The sequence below is a fragment of the Dama dama genome, chromosome 9 (genome assembly GCF_033118175.1).
Source record: "Dama dama isolate Ldn47 chromosome 9, ASM3311817v1, whole genome shotgun sequence".
NCBI classification, from domain to species: Eukaryota; Metazoa; Chordata; class Mammalia; order Artiodactyla; family Cervidae; genus Dama; species Dama dama.
The window spans coordinates 26,537,667-26,564,087 of NC_083689.1; the positions used below are offsets into that span (position 1 = coordinate 26,537,667).

General features: G+C 40.6%; 1 protein-coding gene across 9 annotated transcripts in view; it reads right to left on the bottom strand.

Annotated features, from left to right (window-relative positions):
* CDC42SE2 (CDC42 small effector 2) overlaps positions 1-26,077 on the bottom strand; it is a 118,005-nt gene extending 91,928 nt beyond the window's left edge. For 3 of the 9 annotated variants that reach the window (XM_061150843.1, XM_061150839.1, XM_061150838.1), the window contains exon 1: positions 16,195-16,312. The gene's annotated coding sequence lies outside the window, so the exon portion shown is untranslated. Of the gene's footprint in view, positions 1-12,199; positions 12,354-16,194; positions 16,313-25,937 lie in introns of those variants that run through there. The other 6 variants (XM_061150845.1, XM_061150841.1, XM_061150844.1 and 3 more) reach the window with 4 other exon arrangements.
* Positions 26,078-26,421: the final 344 nt, after the last annotated feature.

Here is a 26,421-nt window from a genome sequence, read left to right on the forward strand (position 1 = left end):
AATAATGCATCACTGAACATTTTTAGATAGAAAGCTTTTTTCAGGATAAAAGAAACATGGTTGATCCATGCAAAGGAATAATTTTCAGCTACAAAAAGGGATGAGTACTTATGCTAAAACATGGCTGAACCTTGAAAAACAAACACTAAATCAAAGAAGCCAGTTATAAAAAATGCAAATGGCACCATCACTTTGAAAAAGTTCAGCAGTACCTCAAAATTAAACATCAAGTTACAATATAACCCAGCAATTCTACTAAGTACATATATCTAAGATAAATTAAAACATACATCCACACAAAGTTCAAAGTAAATATTCATAGCACTACTATTCATAATAGCCAAAATGTGGAAACAACCCAAATATCCATTAACTGATGGATGGATTAACAAAATGTGGTACAGAGTCATACAAATGAGTAACAGTCAGCCACATCAAAGAATGAAGTGCTGACGGGTACAACAGAGATGAACCTTGAAACATTATGCCAAGTGAAAAAAGCCACGCACAACAGGCAAACAAACTATATGAATTCACTTAAAATGTCCACGCAAGGTAACTCCAGAGAGAAAACAGATTAGTGGTTGTCATGGGCTGGGAGGAAGGGAGGAAGGGGGAATGACTGCTAACTTCTTTTAGAAGTGATAAAAATATTCTAAAATTAAGATAGTGGTGATGCATGCACAGAACTTACATATATACTTTTAAAAGGTGAATTATGATTTATAAATTACAATTCGGACACCAATTGCAATGTGAAGAAAACACCAACATCAAGCAATTCTCCAACATCAACTGGGGGTCATACAGTTCACCCCAATTCCGACAATATCTACCTACAGGTAGCATCACACTGTGTAAATTAAGGGCTCAGTCCTTTAAGACCACTCCCCTGCCCTTCAGAAGTCAAATTATAAAGCCTGGTTGTCACTGTGTTTCTGAGCTTCCCACGAAACTCCTCAAAGATTTGATTAATTTGCTAGATCCTCTCACAAAATTCTGAGAAATATTTCACTTACTAGACTACCAGCTTATTTTAAAAAAAAAAAAAGGTGTAACTCAAGAACAGTCCTGTGAGACACCGGGCAACCAATGGGGCAAGGGCACAGGGTTTCCACGTCCTGACGAGTCCACGCACTCAGCGCCTCCACATGTTCACCAGCCCAGGAGTTCTTCCAATCTCCCCTTTTCAGGTTTTTATGGAAGTTTCATTACATGGAAACTGACTGACTCAATCATGGCACTGGTGATTGAACCTCCAACCCCCTTCCTCTCCAGGTCAAAGGGGTGTAGGACTGAAAGTTCCAACCCTCCTCTAATCACTTGTTCGGTTTCCCTGGCAACCAGTCCCCAACCTCACAAGCCTTTCAAAGTCATTCATTAACATAACAAAAGATACCTTACCCGCTTTCCTCACTGCGAAATCCCAATGGTTTTAGGAGCTCAGTGCCAGAAACAGGGACTAAGACCAAATAAATATTTATTATAAATCACAATATCTGAATAAAGTTGTTACAAAAAAGACAGTAACATCCTCCCTCAAAAAAAGAAAGGGGGGGGGGGGCCTTAAAGGAAGGTTACTTCCTGAGGGTTTACTCTTAGAGGCAGAAATACGACTAGCAAATATGATATTTGCCGAACTGTATTCACAAAGAGTTCTACAGATTTATGTTTTCTCCTGCAAAGTATTTAGTATCTATGTCACTGTACTGGGGTGAAAAAGCACCATTTCCTAAATCTTAAATCTACAAAAAAGAGACTGGCTATTGATTATTATTAAAGTTGAACACTTCTTCACTATTTCAGTCATATTTCTCTTTTGCAAAGGGTCAGCTGGGTTAGATGTTGGCCTTTAATATAGACATCTTTATGTATGCAACTATTACACATAAATATTTTTATTTCTCAGTAAACAGAGAAATCAGTTATTTTCTTACCATTTTGGTCAGCAATAATTAACTCATCCTGAGTTCTACTTCAGCCTTTAACTTTAAAGTCTTCCTTGAGGTCAAAATACTTTTTTAAAAAGTTGCAATAACCACTCTCCCCCTCACACAGGCAGACTGACGGGGCACTACAATGTGAGTCCACCTGGATTACTTATATTTCCACTTTCCTGAACGCAAATCACTTTCAAGGTAATCGTCCAAAGTGACTTGCAGAGATACTTTCAAATAATACTGAGCAGTAAAAAAGAAAAAACTATTAACACCTTCTACAGGCCAAAGTTGAAGTACTGTGTACTTCATTTAATCCTAACAAACCTACTACCCTCACTTAATCTAAAAAGAACGTAAAAATCACCAAGGGTAAGATCCTGCCATACAGCAAATATATGGCAAAGTTATGAATCAAACTGAGGTGTGCCTGATTCTAAAGTCCACATTCTTTGTGCCACTTTATAGCTTTTCCCAAGCTCACTATCAGACAAGACTTTGAGTACTATTTCTGCCAATGACGATGTGACTAATCATTTCTAAGCTTCCTCAGTGTATATGTACCATTTTTACAAAAGACAAAGTCATTAGTCACAAAATTAAAAATGGGAGGCTTAAAAATTCACTGTAAAACGGAACTTTTTAAAAACACCAATTTTTAAAACAGCAGGATGGAATAATTCTAAACACTTTTCTTGAATTTATCAAGATTCACTCACTACACTTTCCGACAAGCAAAGGTTCTTGCATATCCATTTACAAACACGTGATCACTCAGTGAAAAACCGTTTTTTAGGGACTGACTGCCAATCCTCACTTTAGCCAATGAATGCATCATTTTTTCAGTAGAAAAAGCTACATCAACTACATTGCTTTTTATTCTCCTTTACCACATGAGAAATGTTTTCAGCAATACATGTACAATTTAGGAAGTAGCACCGTGTGGAGTAGCAGAAATGGCCACATTAGCTACCTAAGAGACAGACTTCAAGACCTGGTGAGCAAGCAGTAACACAGAACAGGACAAGGTGGAGAAGAATAAAAACAAGAAATCATCTACTCTACCCAGTAACGGATACCACAGTGGTAACAGAAAAGTCATTTGAATTATACAACTCTTATAGGACCCTTCATTAGCTTTAAAGACCAAACCATCTACCTGACAAGATTAGGACTGATATCCAAAGGATACAACACACCAGTAACAATCCCACAAAGGTTTTCACATTCATGAAACAAAAAAGTAACCTGAACATTAAAACAAGAATCTGTACACCAACATTTTCATTTTCCAAGAACTCACTCACTCATTTAAAAAGGGTAGCATTATCTAATAAAATTAGATGAAGTCCTTCAATAAAACACATTTTTCTTTTAAAATTATCTTAGTATTAAAGTATCAATATGATTTGGGGCAAACCAAAAAATAGGAACTTATGTAGAGCCCCCTACTTTATACTAGGGCTATTATTAAAATAACCCTACCATACACAGACTCGTGTACTGCTTCCTTAGCTGGTATGAGACAATCAGGCTACTGTGCAATGGTAAGAGGGCCCTTAAGAAAAAAATTAATGCTGATATCATTCTTGTCCTGAGGTAACGCATTACATTCTACTCTCCATAAGCACCATTGTTTTCAATCACAACTTAAGTTTTATCCTGTATCAACAAAATTTCCACTTTGTAAGATCCTTTCAAACAAATAATAAAAAGTAATGCTTTTTTATAAAGATCACACTTTTTGGTAAAGTATGACATTATAGAATAGATATACTAAGATCTTGCTTTTGTAGAAAAACACTTATTTGTTGATTTGTCTGGAAGGACATTCATCAAAAAGTAACTGGTAGATATCTTAGTTATGTTAACTAAGTAACAATTATCTTAGCAGTTATCTTAAGGATTACGGATATGCTTTTATTTTTTAGATTTTATGTGTATTCTGATTATCTGCATTAAACACATTATTTTTTTAAAGCTTGTGCATAAGACAGAACAATTCGAATTAAAGAAACCTGTGAGCCACATTTTATTCAATACCACCAATTCAAACCCACATATTCAGAGTTAAGATAATGCAACTGTTACTCAAGAAATGTTACTGAAATCTCCTCAGTCAACAAGGTTCAGTTTTTAAACAATAAATTCCTTCAAACAGGAAAATGGTGCCTACAAGAAAAAAGTAACTTCATGTCTGTTTTTTTACAATGGTGGGGGGTGGTAAAGGTGGGAAAATGGCTTGGAATTCCCAGGTGACCATAGATAAGGAAGACCATAGGGAAAAACTACTAACACTTGAGAAACAAGACAAAATAACTTCATTGATTTAGACACTGATTCGTAAAAGAAATCACAGAAGAGCAGAAAACAAATAAATTAGAGATAGTAAATACTTAGAGGACGATAATGGGAAAAAGAAAAAGCCAGAAAAAAACTGAATGCCTGTGTATTTATGGAAATCATTCTGAAAAGCAAATTTAAAAAATTATCTAACAATTTATAACTCAAATTGAACCAACTCTGGTTTCTTCACCAGAAAAAGCATGCCTTTCAATGAATTAAGACTCAACAGCAGAGCCAACACCACCCTTAGAGATGTCTCAAGACCTTCTGTGCCTGCTTTTGGAAAGAACTAGTTAAAAAAGAGGTAAACAGCTAAGCAAGTAATATATAAATAGCCAATTTTTACATATTAAATCAATCTAGAAGCAATTGTCAGATGGGAAGGGAATGCAATTTTGAAAAAACACACAAGGTAAAGCACAAAAGTAATTTTATTGACTCACATGAAGAAAATACCTTTCAACCATAGTAAGTAACTCCACTAAGATAAACCATAAGAAATTGCCAATATTCAGGCTTTTTTTTTTAAATCTGTAAAAACAGCAATTTCATATGGTCCCACTCAGTGGTCTAGTGATGGATATTTAACCACCATCTCTCTGGGGACAAAAAGGCCCTGGTTTATAGCTTTTGCCCATTTTCCACTATAGCCTGTCAGTACATCACACTGAACATGAAGCTGAGAGACGCTCACAATGACACCAGCAGTTCACCAGCTCCACACACCACTGGTCCACCTGATGCTCATCCGAGGATCATCAGCATGGTTCCCAAAACTTTCTCCTTCTCTATAACAAGCTGTTGCCTGAATTATCCAGTTTCCCACATATGCTATGAAGAAAGTAAAACAGTGATGAGGGGGCAGGGGCTATTTTCAACTGAGCAGTGAGGAAGTGAGTTGATATTTAAGTGAGATCTTAAAGATAAGAGGCCAACCATAGGGGGAAGACTATTTCAGGCAGAGGAAACAAGCCATGTAAAAGCCTTAATAAGGAAAGAGCAAGCAGGACATGTTTAAGAAAACAAGCGTTAACGTGGCAAGCACGTAGTGAGCAAAGATGAAATACTCCTGAGAGGGCGGCAGGGCTGCCGCATATACACAGTGTGAGGTTTTATTTCCTGGATGAGTACAGCTTGTATTTTACCCTGAGTAGACTGGAAGTACTTTCACATAGTAGCTCGATAAATGTTAAAAGAATGAGTGACTGCATACTTTAGTGAATCATTTTAACAAACTCTTATGAGACTTACGTCAAAGGCTATTAATCTTACTAACTCTTCTCAATATAATCATTCTGGTTACTTCACAATCTATGTAGAACGTTATGACGTTAAAGCAGGGTGAGTATGATGGGCCTCAACCTACGAATATAGCTGAAATAAATGTAGTGGTTAAGACTAGCCATCAGTTCAGAAATAATTATCTTATTAATCCAAGATTTCATATGTGAAATACTAACATATGAATTCAGATAAATGAAAGTGTAGAATGACAAATTCAATACTGTAGGAAAACGTTCACTAGCATGTCATCTGAAATGACTTTACACAGTAGGTAAGTAAGTTTTTAAAGAATTCTAATAGTCATATGTGTTCATATAAATTATATTTTAATTTCATATTTAATGTGAAAGAAAAACAAAATACCAAGCCTGATCTATAGATATTATTGTTTAGGAGTTAAAGTATGTAACAAGCATAAACAAGTTAAATTATACTTGCATACTACAAAATCTGTAAAGATACATACATGACCACACCTCTATGATTATGAAAATTAAGTCTGTATTATTAGCCACAGAACAATCTGTCAGACAAGACAATCAAGACAGAAATTACTACATATTACACAAAAACAGTTAAATAGTTAAGACTGGTTTATAGGGAATATATGCTTGCATATAAAAAAATCACTCATTCAGGAATATCTAAGTCACCTATCTCAATATAGTTTATTTAAAGAATTTCTTTAAATCAATAGGAAATGAGACCTGTCACTCAGAAAAAAATTTCTTTTTAAATCTTGTCTCATCAGAATGAAAGTTTGCATATACTCTTGAACTCTCATTTCCTACCTAAATAGCAGATAAGTTGAAGTTTAAATATATTCAGTGTCTTTCATTAAGAACACAAATATACATACAGCATGACTCAACAGGCGTGTACACTAAGGCACCGCAGCCGCTGCTTTAGCACAGAATCCAGGAACTGCTGAGAGATGCTCCCCCTCTCTTCTGAGGGGGAGTCAACAGGCAGTGCAGTACCGAAAAGAGAAGGCCCAGTAGCAAAGTTTTGTACCCTGAACATCCCTCCCGCAAATCTTGAGATTTCTGCTTCAGCCTTCTACAGGAAAAAAAAAAGATATGCTAAGAATACTGCCAGGAAAATTACTCTTTTGGTAATGGCAACTGCTTTCCTTTAATAAAAGGAGTTTGGCAACAGAAAAACAATTAGTTTTGGTTTCAAGTCTCATTTGAGCCCATATTCCTGATAAAAAAGAGGTTAAGTGCAGTCCCAGTGTCTACATCCATGTAAATCAACAAGACTGAGAATTCAAGAAACAAAGCCTAAAGAAATATGTGCTCAGTCACATCCAACTCCTTTTGACCCCATGGAGTGCACACCCCCAGGCTCCTCTGTCCATGGGCTTTTCCTGGCAAGAATACTGGAGTGGGTTGCCATTTCCTCCTCTAGGGGATCTTCCCAACGCAGGGATCGAACCTTTGTCTTCTAACTGCGGGACACTGCACAGTGTCTCCCGCACTGCAGGCCACCGGGGAAGCCTAAAAGAAATGTGCAGCAAGCCAAAAATAGTTTTCTTCTTGAAGTGGCTCCCTACTTTGAAATCCGGCTTTCCTTTTCTTCATTACCTTACCCTCTTTCCATTCCTTTCTCACCTCCTCTGTTGTTTACCATTTTCCTGGGTATTCTCACTTTCTACACACAAAAATTCATTTCAAACTTAAACCATTTTCTCTTGTATCTACATTTGTGTTTACTTAATTCTTATGGGACTATATGGTTTTAGGTGAAATACTTTTAGCTGAAATACTTTTAGTTAAAGAAACACACATATAAGCTGCTATCAAAGACATGAATAACAAGCAGCCGTTCACTTAGGAAATGTGACTGCCCATCAGGTACAAGATTGTGCTTGGCAGGTACAGGGAAGCCTGTGTTTCCGGTGTGGGACAAGCCAAGGAGAAACTAGTGGGACACATCATCAGAGAGGTCAGGGACACAGACGATGGAGGAGCTGGCAGGCACTGTTGTATTCTGGCATTTACACTGAATTACACGGAAAATCACCACAGTGTTTTGAATACAGGAGTAAAAATAATTAGACTTTCATTTCAAATGGACTGCCCAGGTTGCTATGTTCATGAGAACAGAGAAGAGCAAAAGCAGCAGACAGACCAGAGGGGAGATGACTAATAACACAGGCGAGAGATGATGGCTACATGGGGGTGGGGGGTGGGAGGCTGAGCGCAGATGAAGACAGAAAGCTGTGGTCATGTTTACTTCTTTGTTAATTTTTAAGAAGTTTTTTTTGTATTTTTGCTGTACTGGCAAAACACACAAAATTTCGTTGTGGCACATGGGCCCCATGGCATATGGAATCTTACTCCCCCGGGGCAGGGATCAAACCCACATCCCCTGCACTGGAAGGATTCTTAACCACTGGACCACCAGGAAGTTCCGGTATTTATTCTTATGGTAGATTTTAAGGTAAATAAAGGACACGTTCCCATGATACACTATTTTGAATTAGTGTGAATGTGTAAGAAAGAGGAACTAAGAATGTCTACAAGGTTACAGTCAGAGAAACAAAGACTCAGTTCAGTTCAGTCAGTCCTGTCCAACTCTTTGCAACCCCAGGGACTGCAGCACACCAGGCCTCCTTGTCCAACACCAGCTCCTGGAGTTTACTCAAATTCGTGTCCATTGAGTCGGTGATGCCATCCAACCATCTCATCCTCTGTCATCTCCTTCGCCTCTCATTTTCAATCTTTCCCAGCATCGGGGTCTTTTCCAGTGAATCAGTTCTTCGCATCAGGTGGCCATCAGGTATTGGAGTTTCAGCTTCAGCATCAGTCCTTCCAGTGAATATTCAGGACTGATTTCCTTTAGGATGGACTGGTTGGATCTCCCTGCTGTCCAAGAGACTCTCAAGAGTCTTCTCCAACACCACAGTTCAAAAACATCAATTCTTCGGCACTCAGCTTTTTTATAGTCCAACTCTCACATCCATACATGACTACTGGAAAAACCATAGCTGACTAGATAGACTTTTGCTGGCAATGTCATTGGTAATGACATTACGAATGCTGATAATGTCTCTGCCTTTTAATATGCTGTCTAGGTTAGTCATAACTTTTCTTCCAAGGACCAAGTGTCTTTTAATTTCATGGCTGCAGTCACCATTTGCAGTGATTTTGCAGCCCCAAAATATAAAGTCTGCCACTGTTTCCCCACCTATTTGCCAGGAAGTGATGGAAACAGATGCCATGATCTTAGTTTTCTGAATGCTGAGTTTGAAGCCAACTTTTTCACTCCTCTCTTTCACTTTCATCAAGAGGCTCTTTAGTTCTCCTTCATTTTCTGCCATAAGGGTGGTGTCATCTGCATATCTGAGGTTATTGATATTTCTCCCAGCAATCTTGATTCCAGCTTGTGCTTTATTCAGTCCAGCATTTCTCATGATGTTCTCTGCATAAGTTAAATAAGCAGGGTGACAATATACAGCCTTGATGTACTCCTTTCCCTACCTATTTGGAACCAGTCTGTTGTTCCATGTCCAGTTCTAACTATTGCTTCTTGACCTGCACACAGATTTCTCAGGAGGCAGGTCAGGTGGTCTGGTATTCCCATCTCTTGAAGAATTTTCCAGTTTGTTGTGATCCACACAATCAAAGGCTTTGGCATAGTCAATAAAGCAGAAGTAGATGTTTGTCTGGAACTCTCTTGCTTTTTTGATGATCCAGCAGATGTTGGCAATTTGATCTCTGGTTCCTCTGCCTTTTCTAAATCCAGCTTGAACATCTGGAAGTTCACGGTTCATGTACTATTGAAACCTGGCTTGGGTTCAGTTGACATTTAATAAAATAAGGCAAACTGGAATAGGAACAATCACTGGAGTGGGAGAGGGAGAAACGAGAATGAGGAGTTCAGTTCTGACAGGTTAAATCTGGGATGTCTAACTGAAAATGTTGACTAGCCAGCTGAAGGTTAGGAAAGAGATCTAGGTGAGAGATAGCATTCTTAGTTTGAAATACATGATAATTCCAGCTTTGAACTACATGGTAATTCCAGCTAGAGGCTGAGATGAGATCACAGAAGACTATGTATAAATATGGAAGAGATCCAAACATAGAGGTCTAGGACATTGCCTTATTTTTCAGAAGTTGGGGCAACAAAAAGGAACCAGCAAAAGAAACTGAAAATAAGCAGTATCGTCCCAGAAACAAAGGGAGGAAAGATTTCAAAGAAGAGAAACTCATTGACCGCTTTCAAATGATTTAGCTGCTACATCCAGTGAGATTAAAATTGAGAACTGACTAGGGAATTTGTTACCAAGGAGGTCACCATTAAGCAATCTCAACAAGAGCTGTTTAGGTAACAGGGAAGATGAGGGGAAAAAAAAAGAAGTTTTGTGCTGGATCCAAGACAGAGAGGGAGTGTTGGTGGCCACAAATAACAACTCTTTTGAAGAACAGCAGGTGAAGAAAAACGTGCTACAGGAGTAGGTTTGTTTTTAAAGATGGGAGATATTTTAGCATCTACATACTGATTGGAATAATGCAATACAAAAGGGAAACACTAATGAGACAGCTCACTGGCTGGCAGGAGAACGGGATGAATCCCGAGGCAATGCAATGGCCCTGACAGGAAGTGGACAGGACCAAGAGCAAGAGAGGAGGTGATGATCATAGCAAATAGGAAGTGCATACAGTCTGGGTACAGATGTGAGGAGACACGCAAAGTTTTCTCCTGATTGCTTTCATTTTTAATATACAGGAAACACGGTCATCAGCTGAAAATGAAGAGAAAAGAGGCACCAGAAGTTTGAGAAGATGTGTAAAATAGTCATTTGGGCAACTGGTGGAATAATTCCACCAGGGATCCATTGAAACTATGATTAAGGACTGTGAACACCACAAAGGACCCTCCTTGGCCAACACGAATGGAGAACAAGTCAGCATAGGAACATCTTCCTCGATTCAAGCCCAACTGCCAGGTATCAGCTGGACTGGAAGGAGAATTGGATGGGTGGGGGGTGGGGAAGAGGGAGGTTGGTGGTTACCAGGTAAGCACGTGAAGTGAGAGGCGCTAAACAAGAACTGGATCTATGTGCTCAGTCACGCCAGACTCTTTGCAACCCCATGGACTGTAGCCCACCAGGCTCCTTTGTCCATGGGATTCTCCAGGCAAGAATTCTGGAGCGGGTGGCCAGCCCTCCTCCAGGGAATCTTCCCAGGGATTGAACCCATGCCTCTTGTATTTCCTGCATTGGTAGGTGAAATCTTTTGACACCTGGGAAGTCCAAAAGAGAACTGAGGATATATAAAAGTGAAAAATTTTAACAGTGGACTATAGATTCAAAGTAGGGTAAATAATCAAGTGAGCATGTGGAAGAAGGGGGCTCAGGACACTTAAAAAGGGAGCAGCAGCAATGAATCATAGATCCCAGACACAGAAGTACAGTTCAAGTGGGGGGTCCTCGACAGAAGGAGCTAGCGAGATAGGAAGCTGAAGCCCTGACAGAATGCTTGGAAGTGTGTCCTGTGAAATAATAAAGTACAGGCGGGTCTGGTTAAAATGTAACAGAATTACTTTAAAGACTAAAGCAAAACCTCTCCCCAGGCAAAGTGAGCCTGCAGAAGAGCTAACTAGAAGGCGACTGGGGCTGAAGAATTATACCACAGGAATCCGAGCAGGAGGTTCCCACACATGGAATCCCCAAAAAAACCATTTCCAGCACTCCTCTGGAGCCAGCTCTTGAACAAACTGTCCAACTCAGAAGGCACAGTGGCCACATGAAAACCACACCTGTCACCCCAAGCCCCTTTCCCCAGTGAGCTAGACCCTGGACAGGTGATTCCGACAGCATACTAAAGAGGAGCTGGCAAAGTAAAAAAAAAAGCAGCTTCTCAGGACTCTTCCTCCAAAGGAGACTTCTTGCTCTGAAGCAGTTTGGAGCTACGAAGAAAACTTCCATGGCATGTAAGAGTTTGAACACACTGTTATTCTGAACACACACCTTATAAAGACAAAAATGAGACTGTGTGCATGTTCATCACTCAGTTATGTCCAACTTTTTGCGACCCCATGGACTGTACCTCCAGGCAAGAATACTGGAGTGAGTAGACATTCCCTTTTCCAGGGGGCCTTTCTGACCCAAGGATCAAACCCAGGTCTCCTGCATTGCAGGCAGCTTTTTTACTGTCTGAGCCACTAAGGAAGCCCCTAAAATAAGACTATTACTAACAAATAAGTAGAAGACTTTTTTACCACATAGAACTAGACAAGCTACCTGGTCTTCCTAAGAGCTGGAGATTCAGAGAAAGACAATCTCTAGGGAGGTTTTGAAGGTACAGTGAGAGAAAGTAAGCTGTTTTCTGCTTAAACTCTTATCAAATCCCATCCTTTACATCTCTACAAATATCCACGGGCTCCCACTATTAGGTGCTAAACATACCCAAAAAATTCATTTTTGCTTTACTGAGCAAAAAGTAAACATAGATTAAGTCAAACGAAACAAAATGATTTTGGTTTAGTACAAGATGCTTACATATATTCAATTCTAAAGATTTAATAAGAAATCTTAGTCTTCTCTTTTTCTTGAATTTGTTTTAGTATTTTTCTATTTTATGAATTACAAGCTTAATTTAAACACATTTAAAATTAAAACTTACTTGTTGGAACTTCTCCGGTGATCCAGTGACTGAGACAACACACTCTCCCAATGCATGGGGCCCGGATTTGATCCCTAATGTGGATCAGATTCCACATGCTGCAACTAAGAGTTTGAATGCGGCAACTAAAGATCCTGCATGCCACAACTAAGACCTGATGCACATAAATAAATAAGGAAATAACTTTTTAAAAACAAATGTTCATTAAAAAATAAAATAATCAATACTTATTTAAGAAATTATAATAGACAAAAAAAAAAAGAAAAAAATCTTAGCATGAATTTCTGGGTAAGCTTCCAAATGGAAACAGTGCTCAAAATTCAGTCATCTTCAAATACACCTAAATTGAACACGGCATTATCTAACACTTTCTAGGAAAAAGAGGGAGTTTGTTCTATTACAATCTATTTTGACTAAAATAGATTTGCAGGTATTTTAATGGTGTCGTGATAAAGATAACTCATCACCAAATGTTGGGCTTTCCGTTTAAAAACTCCCTTTGGATGAGGTCCCAGAGCAGTTTCAGCTAAATACTGCCCTGTTCATTACTTGTTAGTATTACAGAAAGTGCAACTCTACTTAAGCTTTGAACTGAGGTAACAGAATGTATAAAGTTAATAATTAGCAAGCTAAATTCCAAGTTTTCTCAGGTAGTATGAAAAAAATCAGAATAAAAGCCCTCACCAAACTACTGAAGATAAGCAACATGTTTCACTCAGTTCCTCTCAACAATGCACTCGGAACCCATAATGTCCCCCTCTGAAACAGATCTAAAACTGTATTAACAATTAACATTCAATAAATGTTAAAATATTATTTTCATAAGAACTGAGATTAAGAACACTGAAATAGATGAAAATCAATATTGCAACTGAGAGAAAAGTCTTATGGAGCCTTAAAATATTTGAGACTCATCCTAAAGCAGATGAGAAATCTAAACACGGTATCTTTCATGACTATCTTCTTTCACGATATCTATCTTTCACAAGAGAAACAACTGGGACCTAAAAACACACGAGCAACCTATCCTACTGAATAAACGTGGGAGATCAGGTTAAAGCACTTTACGAATGTTAACTGACAGTCTCTCACAATCTATTCAGGCAATATGGGCACAGTTGCACTATATCTTACCAGTGTGTTTCTTAATAACTTTACTAATTACATCTGATGAAGAACACACTTTCTAAATTATTCTAAAGGATATTACAACAACAAAAAAGACAACTGCCTACAACAAGTCAAACATATCTTGACGAAAAAAGCATCAACACACTTCATGTGTTCCAACAATTATGAAGCGGAATGACCCTCAGATTTATTTAGCCTCAAAACATTATAAACTACTCCAAGGTAGGAATAATGCCTTGAAAACAGTATTTTTTTAAGGTACAACGATAAAAAATCCAGTCATTATGAGTTCTAATTTAGTGGTAAAATTATTTTAACATGTCTCAATGCTGCTGACTGTCAAGAACCCTGATAAAATTCTTACCCCCAATAAAATACAGTAAGCACTTATTGCTCAACATATAATGCTTACATTATTCCTACCATCACTATTATCATTTGTCACCAGGCTTCTCAACAGACAAGGAGTACACATGAGCATTACCAACTCATTCTTTCTACAAGAACTACATATTTAAACAAAAACAAACACAACTCTCTACCACTAAAGTTTAAGAGATTACTTTCCTTATTATTTGTAGGAACCATAAAAAACTATTAGTAAATCTAAAAATCTGAAAATTCTATTTATATGCACACAAAATCTTCAACAACGTATAAGGTGTTAATACGTCAAGTGTCCACCTAAATTCAAAAGTTATCTGTAAAAAATTAATATACTTTATACTGTAATTATCAAGGTCGACTTTGCAGCACATTAATTTGGACTTCTGAAGAATCCAAATAAAAATAAGTACCTTCTTATTATGTGTAAATAAGAGAAAAGCAGACAACACAACCTTTATGTTAAGAATAAATGCAATACTACAAATCATTCTCTTTTTAGTGAGCAGTTTTACCAGTTTTAATACTACATGGAAAGTTCAAATATGGAACCACAAATCATTACTCAGAGTCCTTCAGTTTTCCCTATCAATGCAATACTACATTTATTTGCAAATAGTGACTAAAACGTCAAAATAAAATTTCTGAAAAGGTGCTTTATTTAAAAATACTTCTTATAGAAAAGGAATCCACTAGTTCTCCTGGGAGATTTTTAAAAGCAGAACATGTTGTACTGCAAAGATTATTTACAGAAAACAGAACCAGAAGTACATTGCTATTCAATAAATACACTGTATCAAAAACATCTAATATGGGATACAGAATAGAAATACTAGTTTGTTAAACGTCTTCTTCCCTTCATTAAAAAAAATATGTATTTTATTAAACTAACAATAGGAAAATATAGCCCAGTAATAATCTTAGCCCTATAAAGTTACTTATTAACCTCTAAATAGACTGCTATGAATCTACACTTCCTGCAGTCCACCTGCCATCTTTTCCAATTTTAAATAGGCACTAAGGGTATAAGACAGACCGTCCTTGCAACATCAGTAATGAGGAAAGAACACTCAGCTTAAGCTTAAGAAAAAGGTAATTGTGGGTTTTGTCTGCTCCGAAGAATCAGCACCCAACACAGGTGCCAGCATAAAATAGGTGCTTAATGAGTATCTGTAGAGTAAGTGGTGAGGTTTAATTATATTACTGCAACATTAGCTTTCTTTCTTCTCTTAAGAGTTCTCCCTTGCTCAAAAAAGCAACTCAAAACCATGCCAGAGTCCCTCAAAAGCACACAAACTTCTCTATTCATAATGAAATATAAAGCTGAGTCTCAAAAGAATCAAATATCAATAAGAAAACAAGCCGCTGTTCTTCACCTTCTCCATTCTTTCAAAAGAAAATTAGATCAATCATGTTGATTTTTAAGAATTATCAAAATGTCTACCAACTTTCCTCAAAATTAAAAAAAAAAATCACATTTCAAAAGTATTCTCTATGCTCCTAATATTGAAAACAACTGATTTTTCAACACTATCTTGGATGAAATCAAGAAACAAGCTTATAAACCAAAATAATGTGTTTGCCAATTTCTTCCTTAATCTGAATCAAGAGGGTTTGTGCCTAAATTTTTAGTAGCTATGAGATCAGCTTTGTCTGACCTTTCAAAATTCACTTTCATGCAAGTGTTTTATTGAGCATCTACTATTCGTCGGGCCCTTTAACAAAATGTTAATTTTGTAAACTGAACATTAGCACCAAATTCCCCTTCAACAGCGTGTCACTTAAAATAAGAGCAGCAGCTAAAGAGGACTCCCAGTGTTTTCTGTACACCTTAAGTCAGCGTACCGAGGCTCTTTTCACCTATTCAGGCGGCATCAGCGAGCCGCTAACTACCACACCCGCTACCCAAAAATGACCAGAAAAGCGGCAAGCGCTGGCTGAAACAACCTGTAAGAGTGGGACGCGCTCCTCCTCGAGGTGGTCAGGGCTTTTTCTCCGCGGCCCAAAGCGAACAGCGGCGAGAGCGCCGGACGCCCCCGGCGAGAGTCCGGCTCCGAGCCCGGCCCCGCCCCGCCCCAACCCTCACCTGGAGGACCGGGGCCCTCTCCAGCCGCCCCTGGCACCACCCTCCCGACTTCCAGACCGGCAAAGTTGGGGGAGGGGGAGCCTGCATTTCCATTTTACAACAGGGGGCAGTGGGCTCTCTCACCCGTCCGCCAGCCCTGAATCCGGAACAGAGTCTGGAACCCTCTCCCAGAAGGAATGGAAGAAAAACCAAAGGCAGGGTCCGCAGGAGGACGTCGCCCAGACCTGGAAAATGGAGCCGCAGGCTCAGCCCGCAGCGCGCGGCGGGCAGGGCCGGGCCGCACTCGCCCCGGAGCCCTGGGCGGCAGGGGTTCGGGGTGTCGGGCCTCCGCCCCAGGGGCCGCGAGGGCGAGGTGGGAGGACCGGGGCGCGCCCCGGGCCGGAGATGCACTCACCGGAGCCTTTTGTCTCCGCCGCTCGCTCCGGCAGCAGCCGCTCTCGGCGCCGGCTCCGCGGCTGCTGTCCCCCCACGCCCGCAGCTGCGCTCCCCGGCGCGCTCGCCGCTTCCTGGCCCCTCCCTCCACGCCCAGGCCCGCGCGCAGGCGGGGCGAGGGGCGGCGCGCGCCCCGGGAGCCGCAGGAGGGCCGCGCCGCCGCGCCGCCGCCGCCGGGCTGGCCCCGCCCCCTGCCCCGCCTGCGGGGATGGGCCCCGGCCCGCACCTCCGCGACGCGCCCGGCCCGCGAGCTCCGCGGGCTAGAAGCCCCTTGCCGGACAAGCAGAGGGCAGGGAGTCGGCGCTGGAGCCCGCGCGGGAGAGAACGCGCCGGAAGATGGCGACCGGGGCTGGGTGGGAACGTTCGGGAGCCCCTCCCCACGCTCAGGCCGGCGACCCGCAGCGGCGGCTCGCGCCCCTTCCCCAGACAGCGCGGAGAGGCGGCCCCTGCTCTGGTCGTGCAGACGCTCCCAGGCGGGCGAGGGTCGGCGCTGAGCCGTCTGACTGGTTGCCCCTCACTAGCAGTTGAGAGGTACATGCCCTGAAATCACCAAACCACCCTTTAAAAAAAAAAAAAAGGGAAACGTAAGAATTGTTGCATCCATCGTTACCTGTCTTAAGGCCGAGAATATCCACCTGGCATTTGATACGCATAAAATTAGGACTTCCCTGTAGCTCAAGGGATAAAAGAATCTGCCTGTGATGCAGGAGACCAGGGTTCAATCCCTGGGTGGGGAAGATCCAATGGGGAAGGGAATGGCAATCCACTCAAGTATCCCTGCCTGGAGAATTCCATGGACAGAGAAGCCTGGCGGGCTACTACATAGTCCCTGGAGTCGGACACGACTGAGTGACGAACACACACACACACACACACACTGGATCTGTGAGACTCCCTTATCTGTAATATTTTCTATGTCCTAGAAATCAAACACTTAAGAATGCCCCTTTCTAGCAGCCAACCCTCCACCAAAATGCCTACAATACTTGGAATATAATGTAGTACGTCTTCCCCATCTTCACTGATACTAGTACATTAGTTTTCCCCCCCCCCCTAAATTATAGTCAGTTCTCCCTTGTTCAAAAAGCAACTCAAAACCATGCCGCAGTCCTTCTAGTTAGTGACTGAAGTCAAAAGCTTTGGTCTTTGGCTCCTCATTCTCTCCTCTTCAGCTCCAAACTGTCAAGAAGGTCTCTTGGTTGTAACAAATCAGAATCAGACCACTTCTCACTTCCATCACTTTTATCTTCTCTGACCTATATTCTGGTGGCCTACTAAGTGATCTTCTTGCCCACTGTTATTGCAGTGTATTATCAAACAACAATCAGAAGGACTTCCCTGGTGGTCCAGGGGTTAAAAATCCACCTTCCAATCCAGGGGACACAGGGTTTGATCCCTGGTAGGGGAACTAAGGTCCCACACTCAAATAGGACAGGGGGAACTAAATCTGCCCGGGCAGCTTCTGAACCGGTACACAGAGAAGCCCACAAACTGCAGTGAAGAGCCCATGCAGTCAAATTACTTAATTTAAAACAACAACAACCAAAAAGAGAGAGAGAGAGAAATGTAAAGGAAATAGCAACCCAACCAGTATTTGTGCCTGGAAAAGTCCATGGACAGGAGCCTGGCAGGGTTGCAGTCCATGGGGTTAGGCAACTAAGCAAGCACACTTGAGGAGGATGGAGGGAGATGGGTTGGTAGCAGTAAACTGGTAGATCTAAAAAACCACCACCACTACCACCATCACCACCAGCAGAATATCCTCCTACAGGAAGAGTCAGCTGCTGTCTCATCTGGTCACAATCCTCCATTGCCTCCCTATTTCCTAAACTGTAAAAGCTAAGGTCTTTACAGTGACCTACAAAGCCCTTAGATTTGGCCTTTTGCTTTACTTTCTGACTCCAGTTCCAATTGCCTGTATACTCCAGGACAGGGTCTTTGGTAGAGCTTTTTCTCTGCAGGTAACATTCTTCCCATGGCTCAAGTCTTATCTTAAATGATGATGCTTAGCCTGACCACACAATTTAAAACTGTAACCAAGGGATTTTCCTGGTTATCCAGTGGCTAAGAGACGACGCTCCCAATGCAGCAGGCTGGGTTTGATCCCTGGTCAGGAAAGTAGGTCCCACATGCAATAACTAAGAGTTTGCATGCCGCAGCTAGAGATCCCACATGCCACAAGTAAAGATCCAGCAAGCCAGAACTAAGACCCAGAGCGGCCAAAAAGAAAAAAACTGTAACCACCCCAAACCCAACTCTCAATCCTCCCAGCTTGCTCCTTCTCTTCCCATGACACTTAAAATCTTACAAAAATCTTTATAATTTATCTATGTATGTTTATTTTTTAATGTCTGTCTTCCCCAACAGAAGATGAGATTTTCGTCTGTTCTGTTCAACTGATCTATCCTAAGTGCCTAGAGTAAATGGAAAAAAATAAATAAGTAAATTAAAATCTTCTAGGTAATAAAAAGTAGAAAGCATCAAAAAATGACCAATTTTATATTAACCAGAAGAGTCCTATCTACATCATAACACAAGCATTTTGATTTTCTGATTACTCTGAGTACAGTGATATGTAAAACTTGAAGTGAAAAATTTCAATGCAGTTTTTCTAACCACTGAGATCATGGTATCCTATTTCACTGGAGAAGACAAACATAAATTAGAGGAAACTTTCTGGTGTAAACTTAAAAAGACATATTAATTGTAAAAATGTCCATATCTTGCCATAATAGAAAAGAATATTAAAAAAAGAATGTGTATTATATAACTGAGTCACTGTGCTCACAGTGCTCACAGCAGAGATTGCTACTCCATTGTAAATCAACTATAATTCAATTAAAAAATAAAATTTAAAAGAGTCCTATGACAAAAAGAAAACAGGTAATTCCTGAACTTGACATATACATTTATAATCCTTCCATTGAATTACAAATGTAGTCATCTTGTGTGAAGGCCTTAAGTAATAATATTTCATGAATAATAATATTTATTAATGATAGTATTTATTATGTAAACATTTATTTCCAAATATTTCATACTTAGTTTATAACACATCATGTGTGATCAAATATCTTAATACATAATTTCAGTTGCTATAGCTATTCCTATATACTGCTTGCCAGTAGAAGAAAAAGTCAGTTAAGAAGACAATTCCATTCAATCAAAGGATACATTTTGTATGAAAGTCTGTGCATATGACTATTTGCTCAGTATTATACTTATGGCATAGTCTCTTCACATACATAATTTATCCTTCCTGATTTAAAAGATAATCCCTTATAATTTAGATTACTTTATATAAAATTGAATAAACTGCTTTTATTTGAAAAAAAACATTGATTATATGTTTCATTAATGTAAAAATATGGTTTGTAATTACAACAGTACCAAACAATTTTTTCTGGAGTCATTACTATGAGGTGTCTGTACTGTTCTTTAAATTGTTGATATGTAAAACCTTATCTGAAAAGGACAGAGTAGGGGGCTTCCCTGGTGGCTCAGTGGTAAAGAATCCACCTGCCGATGCAGAAGACACGAGTGTGATCCCCGGTCCGGGAGGACCCCACATGCCAGGGAGCCACTAAGCCCCTGCGCCACAACTACTGATCCTCTGCTCTCGAGCCAGGACTCATGAGCCCCCAGGCTGCAACTACTGAAGCCCGCTCACTCTAGAGCCCTTGCTCTGCAACAGGAGAAGCCACTGCGATGAGAATCTTGCCCACTGCAAGGAAGAGCTGCCTCTGCTTGTTGCAACTAGAGAAAAGCCTGCACAGCAACGAAGACACGGGACAGCCGAAAATACATTTTAAAAAGACACAATAGGAAACAGACAGTGTTCATAATTCAGCCACATACCGCTAAGGTTAAATGCAACTGTTACAGTACAAAATAAACTGTTTTGCACACGTACTAGTCCACAAACAAGAAAATGATCTCAACGAAGCTAACATGGTATATTTGTGCCTTAATCAATGGAAACATTAATACCAAGGACAACAGACAGCGATCTGTTGGTCTAACGAACTGCTATCACTACTCATGAGCTCACATAGCTACCACAGTGGCCTGAAGATGCAATCTCTTAGTTAAGTAAATTTTCCTTTAAAATTTTTACAGGAAGTGGATTTTTCCTAGAAGTAGACTATTACTTTTTTTTTTTTTTTAACTGCTTCCCAAAATTCAGTACCAGCTATTTATCACATATAGGAGAGACGGTGTATAGAGTCTGGAGTTCAAACTCTGATGCATAATTAGCAGGGTGACCCTGACCAAAGTTCTTAATCTTTCTCAACCTGTCTTTTTTTCTCATTTAATGGGGGGTAGTACTTACCTCCAAGAGTTGTTGCAGGAAATCAATGAGAGAACTCAAGCAAAATTCTTAGCCCTGGGCCTCCTGGCACATGCTCAGTGCTGGTAAATGCTAGCTATTATCCTCACACAAGCATATAATTAAGCTCATTGCCCTATATTTGTAATACTGAGAAAATGGTTCATAATCAGCCCCAAATGGGACTGTTTGAGTTCTACATCAAGATAGTATTATATGCAATTACATGAATATTTTTAAAAACTGCACTAACATTTCTTTTACCACCACTATGTGCCAGGCGCAGTTCTAGGCAACAAAGGAAGCTAAAAGAAATGAGGCCCAGACCTGGAATAGCTTTACAGTTGACTGAAAGGAGACACACCACTCCCAAATAACTACTTTCAAAGCAGCATGACAGCACCGCCCCGTTTGTCAGGGCACTTCTCGACCCGGCTTAGAAGTCATTTGTGCCCACTCCCGTTCTCAATATGTCCAGGTTTGAATGACAATATGTATAAATTGCTTGGGGTAAACAGAAGGAACCATAAGTTTCATGTAAAGCTAAAGAGGCTTTAGCTCCTTGAAATGAACATCTAACTTGGCGGAGTGGATCAAAGGAGGGAGAAAAGGCAGAAGGAAGATTTCATTTGTACTGTTCTGAGTCAAAACTACAAAGCTTTTCCATACTTGTTAACAAACAGGAAATCCCTTTGATCAATGTTGCATGGCTGAGCTTGAGGATCTCGTATTTTTTTTCCTGAAGATACATCATGGACACTCCAAAACACGAACTATACAACTGGTATTCATTTATTTATACAACAAATATCTATTGAGCATCTCCTAAGTATACGTGATCTGTCTTTGGTGTGATAGAGGATACCAAAAAGATTTACAAGACAGAGTCAAGCAATGTAAAATCTAGTTGTCAACACCACATTCCTTAGCTAATTCATCAACAAGATAATGGGACACAGCACACAAGTGTGATTTGGGAAGACTGAGAAAAATCATGAAGCACACGGAACTCACTGAGAAAGGAGACCTCAAAGGAGGACCACAGGCCATGGCCCTTCTGTGAGTGGAGCAACCAGATCGGAGAGGAACCTAAGTCAGACTCCCGCTTAACACTCTTACACAGAGGTGACCAGTGCTGCCCATCAAACCACAAATATCCTTTGACTGCCTGCTGTTTGCCAGGTAGCATACCAAATGCTGCGGGAAAACTTAGTGTAAAGCATGGTCTTTGTCCTTAATGAAATGTCACACAGCAACATTTGAATAATTAGACACCGTAGTAGCTGAGGGGATCGCTGAGGTCTGTATCAGTTTCTAAGAGGGAGAGGAATTTGAGGTGGGTCTCTGGGAAGAAGAAAGTCTAGGTCTGTGTTTTCTAAAGTGTGGATTGTACATCTATGGTGGTGTGGGAGATGACTTTAGGTAGCACACTTGAGACGGGTGGAGGTGAAAAGAGGAGGCAAAGTAGCCTGGGATACATGCAGCTCACAGAGCTTCAATATGTAGCCTGTAATATAATTACATTGTAGCCCCTTAGCTTAAAAAAACAAAAACAAACAGAAAGAGAGCTAGGAATTCTAATAGAAATGCCTTCTGGGACAACCAGAGAGGAAGAATGGAACCTTTTGAGAATCACTCTGCTATGTCAGGTTAGAGACCACAAATGACGAAGAATTTCTTTTTTTTTTTCTCTTTTATAGTTAACTCCTGTATATGGCAGGTAATTCAGATTTTCCACATGTGATAGCGATCAAAGTTTCTTTTAAACATTTGTTAAGGTTAAAAATATGAATCAGCTAAAGGAAATCTCTCAAGTAAACAACAGAGGCAGTAAAGAGAAAGGGGATGTGGCACTTTAGGGAATACAAAGCTTGGCGAGCCAAGATTCTGTAACTGGCACGTTAAAGGTGTATTCCCAGGGAGGGCAGGAGCTCTGTTCCCAGGGAGAGCTCAAGAGCAGAACCTTGAGCTGAGCCCTAGCATACAAGCATGGGGAAAGCAAGAGTTCAAAATCCGGGTCACCTAGAGGGGGTGAAGCCTGCTACAGGGCGGGGGGGTGCTCCTTCTGCACCTGGAGGAAGCTCCTTGGCCCAGAAGAACTAGCAGAACTGGCCCCCGGAACCTGTTGGGAAGCCATTCGGCAGACACCAGGGGGACTCCCATCTCTGTGTTCTATCAGGGCTACAGCAAGATGGGACATGGAGGCTCCACATACCTCAAAGTGCCTGCACACTGCTGCCCCTAAAACAGGCAGGACAGACGTGTTGTTACATCTCCTCCTAGCACAGAGAGCTACGTGTGTTTTCATAAAGAAAGGTTGTGATGAGTACAATTTGGGGGTACAGTTGAAAGAAACAGAAGGTGGCCAAGTTAGGAACTTTCACATCCCATCCTCCACTTCTCCTCCAGTGAGTGTTACTGCCGAATGGTGTTTCGGCTCTTGCTTCTGGTCCTGTGATTAGCTAAGCTAAGCAGCTGGGAGGCCTCTCACTGCTCACTTTCTGTCATTACCTCTGTGGTGCGGTCCATGCACTGTATATCCCGGGACTGTAGTAGGCAGTTGGCTGAAAACACATCACCCGCTCCACCCCCAATATCCCATTCCCCAAATTCTGGAACCTGTAAGCAGAATGAGATATCATTCCCACAGTTATGTTATGTCACACCTCATGCGTGGATGCTCAGTGATGTCTGACTCTCTGTGACCCCATGGACTGTGTAGCCTTCCAGGCTCTTGTGTCCATAGAATTTTCCAGGCAAGAACACTAGAGTGGGTTGCTGTTTCCTTCTCCAGGGGATCTTCTCAACCCAGGGATTAAACCTGTGTCTCTTGCATCTCCTGCATTGGCAGGCAGATTCCTTACCACTGCACCACCTGGGAGTTACATCATAGTTGACCTTAAAGTAAGACAATCCGGGTGGGCCTGATCCCATTACCTGAGCCCTTTGAAGCAAAGAGTTTTCTATGACTGGTGGCAGAAAAAGAAGCCAGAGAGATTCAAAGCACAAAACAGATTCAATTTGCCATTGCTGGCATGAAGACAGGGAATGGGGCACATGAAAAGGAATACAGAAGGCTTCTAGAAGCAGAGTGTGGCCCCTGGCCAGTAGTCAGCAAGGAAACAGGGACCTAAGTCCTGTACCCATAAGAAACTGAATTCTGTCAACAACAAAAATGTGCTTTGAAACAGATTTCCCCCCTAAAGTTTCCAGATGAGAACTCCGACTGGCAGGCACCTTGACTTCAGCTGTGTGATACTGAGAGCAGAAAATTCAGCAACACCATGCTGGACTTCTGACCTACAGATAATACGAGCTAATAAATGGGTGTTGTTTTAAGCCACCAATGGTAATTTGTTACACAGCAATAGAAAACTAGCATAATGCCTGTCACTGAATTAACCCTTCTCCAGCCTCAAGACTGTAGGAGCTGCCACTCATCAATCCATAGACAAATGGATCAATTCTGAGGCATTAGTAAATAAGCCTGAGTCACTTATGAATATATGAGGAGGGGAATTAAGGGAAAAGATTGGAATTCCTGATAATTTGGCTTGGGAGGGACTTATATGTTATTTTCACTTGCGTAAAAAAGGAAATATGACCTTATTTTGAAATAACTGGATGGTGGGACTTTACCAATTTGGGGTGCTATTAGAACTTCAGGTAGCATAAGAGAAAGAGAAGAGTGAGGAAGGTTGGTATTCTCTAGTTAAAAAGAAAACGATCTCCTGGGACAAGTGCATATGAGTATGTTTTGAGATTGGTAGCTGTCTGATCATGGACTTATTGGAAATTTTCTTAACCTCTTCAAACCTAAGACTGTTTATCTTAAAGTATGGAAAATAACTATCTAATAAGACTTGGGGAGAATTAAATAAAATAGCTCATGTAAAACCTCACTGCCTGCGGCACAGTAGACTATCAATAGTTTATCTCCATTGTTTTTTAGTCACTAAGTCACATCTGACTCTTTTGCAATTCCATGGACTGTAGTCCGCCAGGCTCCTCCAGGCAAGAATACTGGAGTGGGTTGCCATTTCCTTCTTCAGGGGATCTTCCTGACCCAGGATCAAACTTGTGTCTCCTGCATTGGCAGGTGGATTTTTCTCACCACTGGCCACCCTTTTCACAATGTCTTTGCAATGTTGCTAGTTATTATGGCATATATGCAATTAATGCTATCCTACAGAAATATAACACATGCCACACTTGTACTTTAAAATTTTCTAGTAGTCACATGAAGAAAAAAGTAAAAATATGAAACTAATAGCACATCTCAATTCAGTACAGCCATGTTTCAAGTGTTCAATACCAATATGTAGCCAGTGGCTATAGTACTGGATAGCTCAGTACTAGACCTCTAAACAAATATTTCAATCAGTTATCTTCTACTCTTTGGTAATCTAAAATAAACATAAATAGGTGACTGATAGGTAATTACAGAGGTATGAGAACATATATGCACACACATTATACTCTGGCACATACCAAACCCAGATGATTTGGGTATTTGTCATTGTTGTTTTACCATCAGTTCTTAGTTGCAGTGAGTCATATTTCAAACAGGGGAGCAGGGTATAAGTGGTACATGGGTTTCTAATTTTAAATTCCAAAACATACTACAAATCAGAGCTACATAGTCAAAGTAATACTGGGCAACCATGAGAGCTGGGTTAAAACAAAAACCTATTTCACATAAAAGAATACTTGTTGATTTTCAAAGTAACTCTAGTAAAAGATTATATATTTATTTCCTTTGCTTTTTCTCTGAAGACAATGGTATAGACTTTTGGATTCTACAGAAGCTTTTTTTTTTTTCCTTTCTAAGTCATTTTCTCCGTTATGTGAGAATGAGGACTAAAGCAAATCAGAACTATAGAAAACAGTAGGCGTTGCAGAGCAATCATGGAAGGACTTGCAAAAAATCTGTGACACTTCTACAAGGATCTTCAAAGATGATCCAGACAGTGATCTTGGTCCTAGAGTAGATACACAGAAAAAAATAGGACACATCCAAACACATATAATACAAGGTATAACATGGAAAGAAAAGGAGAGATACCCAAAAAACACACCACAACTACTGGTAAAAACAGAATCCTTCTCAGCGGGGATTAGTAAAGGTTTCCTAGCAAAGTATCCTTTGTGAGCAGTTTTAAAGAATGGTCTTTAAAGGATGGTTAATAGGGCTCAATTCAACAGATACTTGTTGCCAACCTACTGTGTGGCAGGCACTACTGTAGGCAGGGGGGATCTACTGATGCAAGTCTGAGTTTAAGTTGTGGGATGAGAGTGAAGAATGGTGCAGGACTAGTAAAACCAGCAATACAGCACTGCTCTGGATCCCAATCACCTTCTCCATCTCACATTACCTCTGACATCCCTTTGCCTCTGAAGTCTTCCAAGGCTCTGCCTCTTGAACCTACAAACAACTTCTTATCTCTTCTCTGTTTCTGACCTTTCATCCAGAACAAGATGTGGGATTCCAGAACAAGAGGAGTTTCATTCTCTGACCCCTCACTGTGCAATCTCACAGACTCGGCTCACCCCCAGCTCCGGCTCTAGTTCTAGTCAGGAAGCTACAGAATCAAGAGGCTGCCACCACAGCTTCCGGCTCCAGCATTACCCTGGTGTGAAGAGGAAGTTGGGCAGTTTGCTAAGTATTATCACAGACATAGTTCTAGTGGAGGACATTTGACTCAGCCTGTGATGATATGAAAAAGATTCCAAAAAGAGCAGATGCTTGAGAAGAATTATCCACGAATCAAAGGAAGGATGAGATTTTATTTTTTGACATAGAAAAAAAACCTGATTGAAATCAGGGTGAGATGAGAGTATGATGCCCTTAGGGAACCA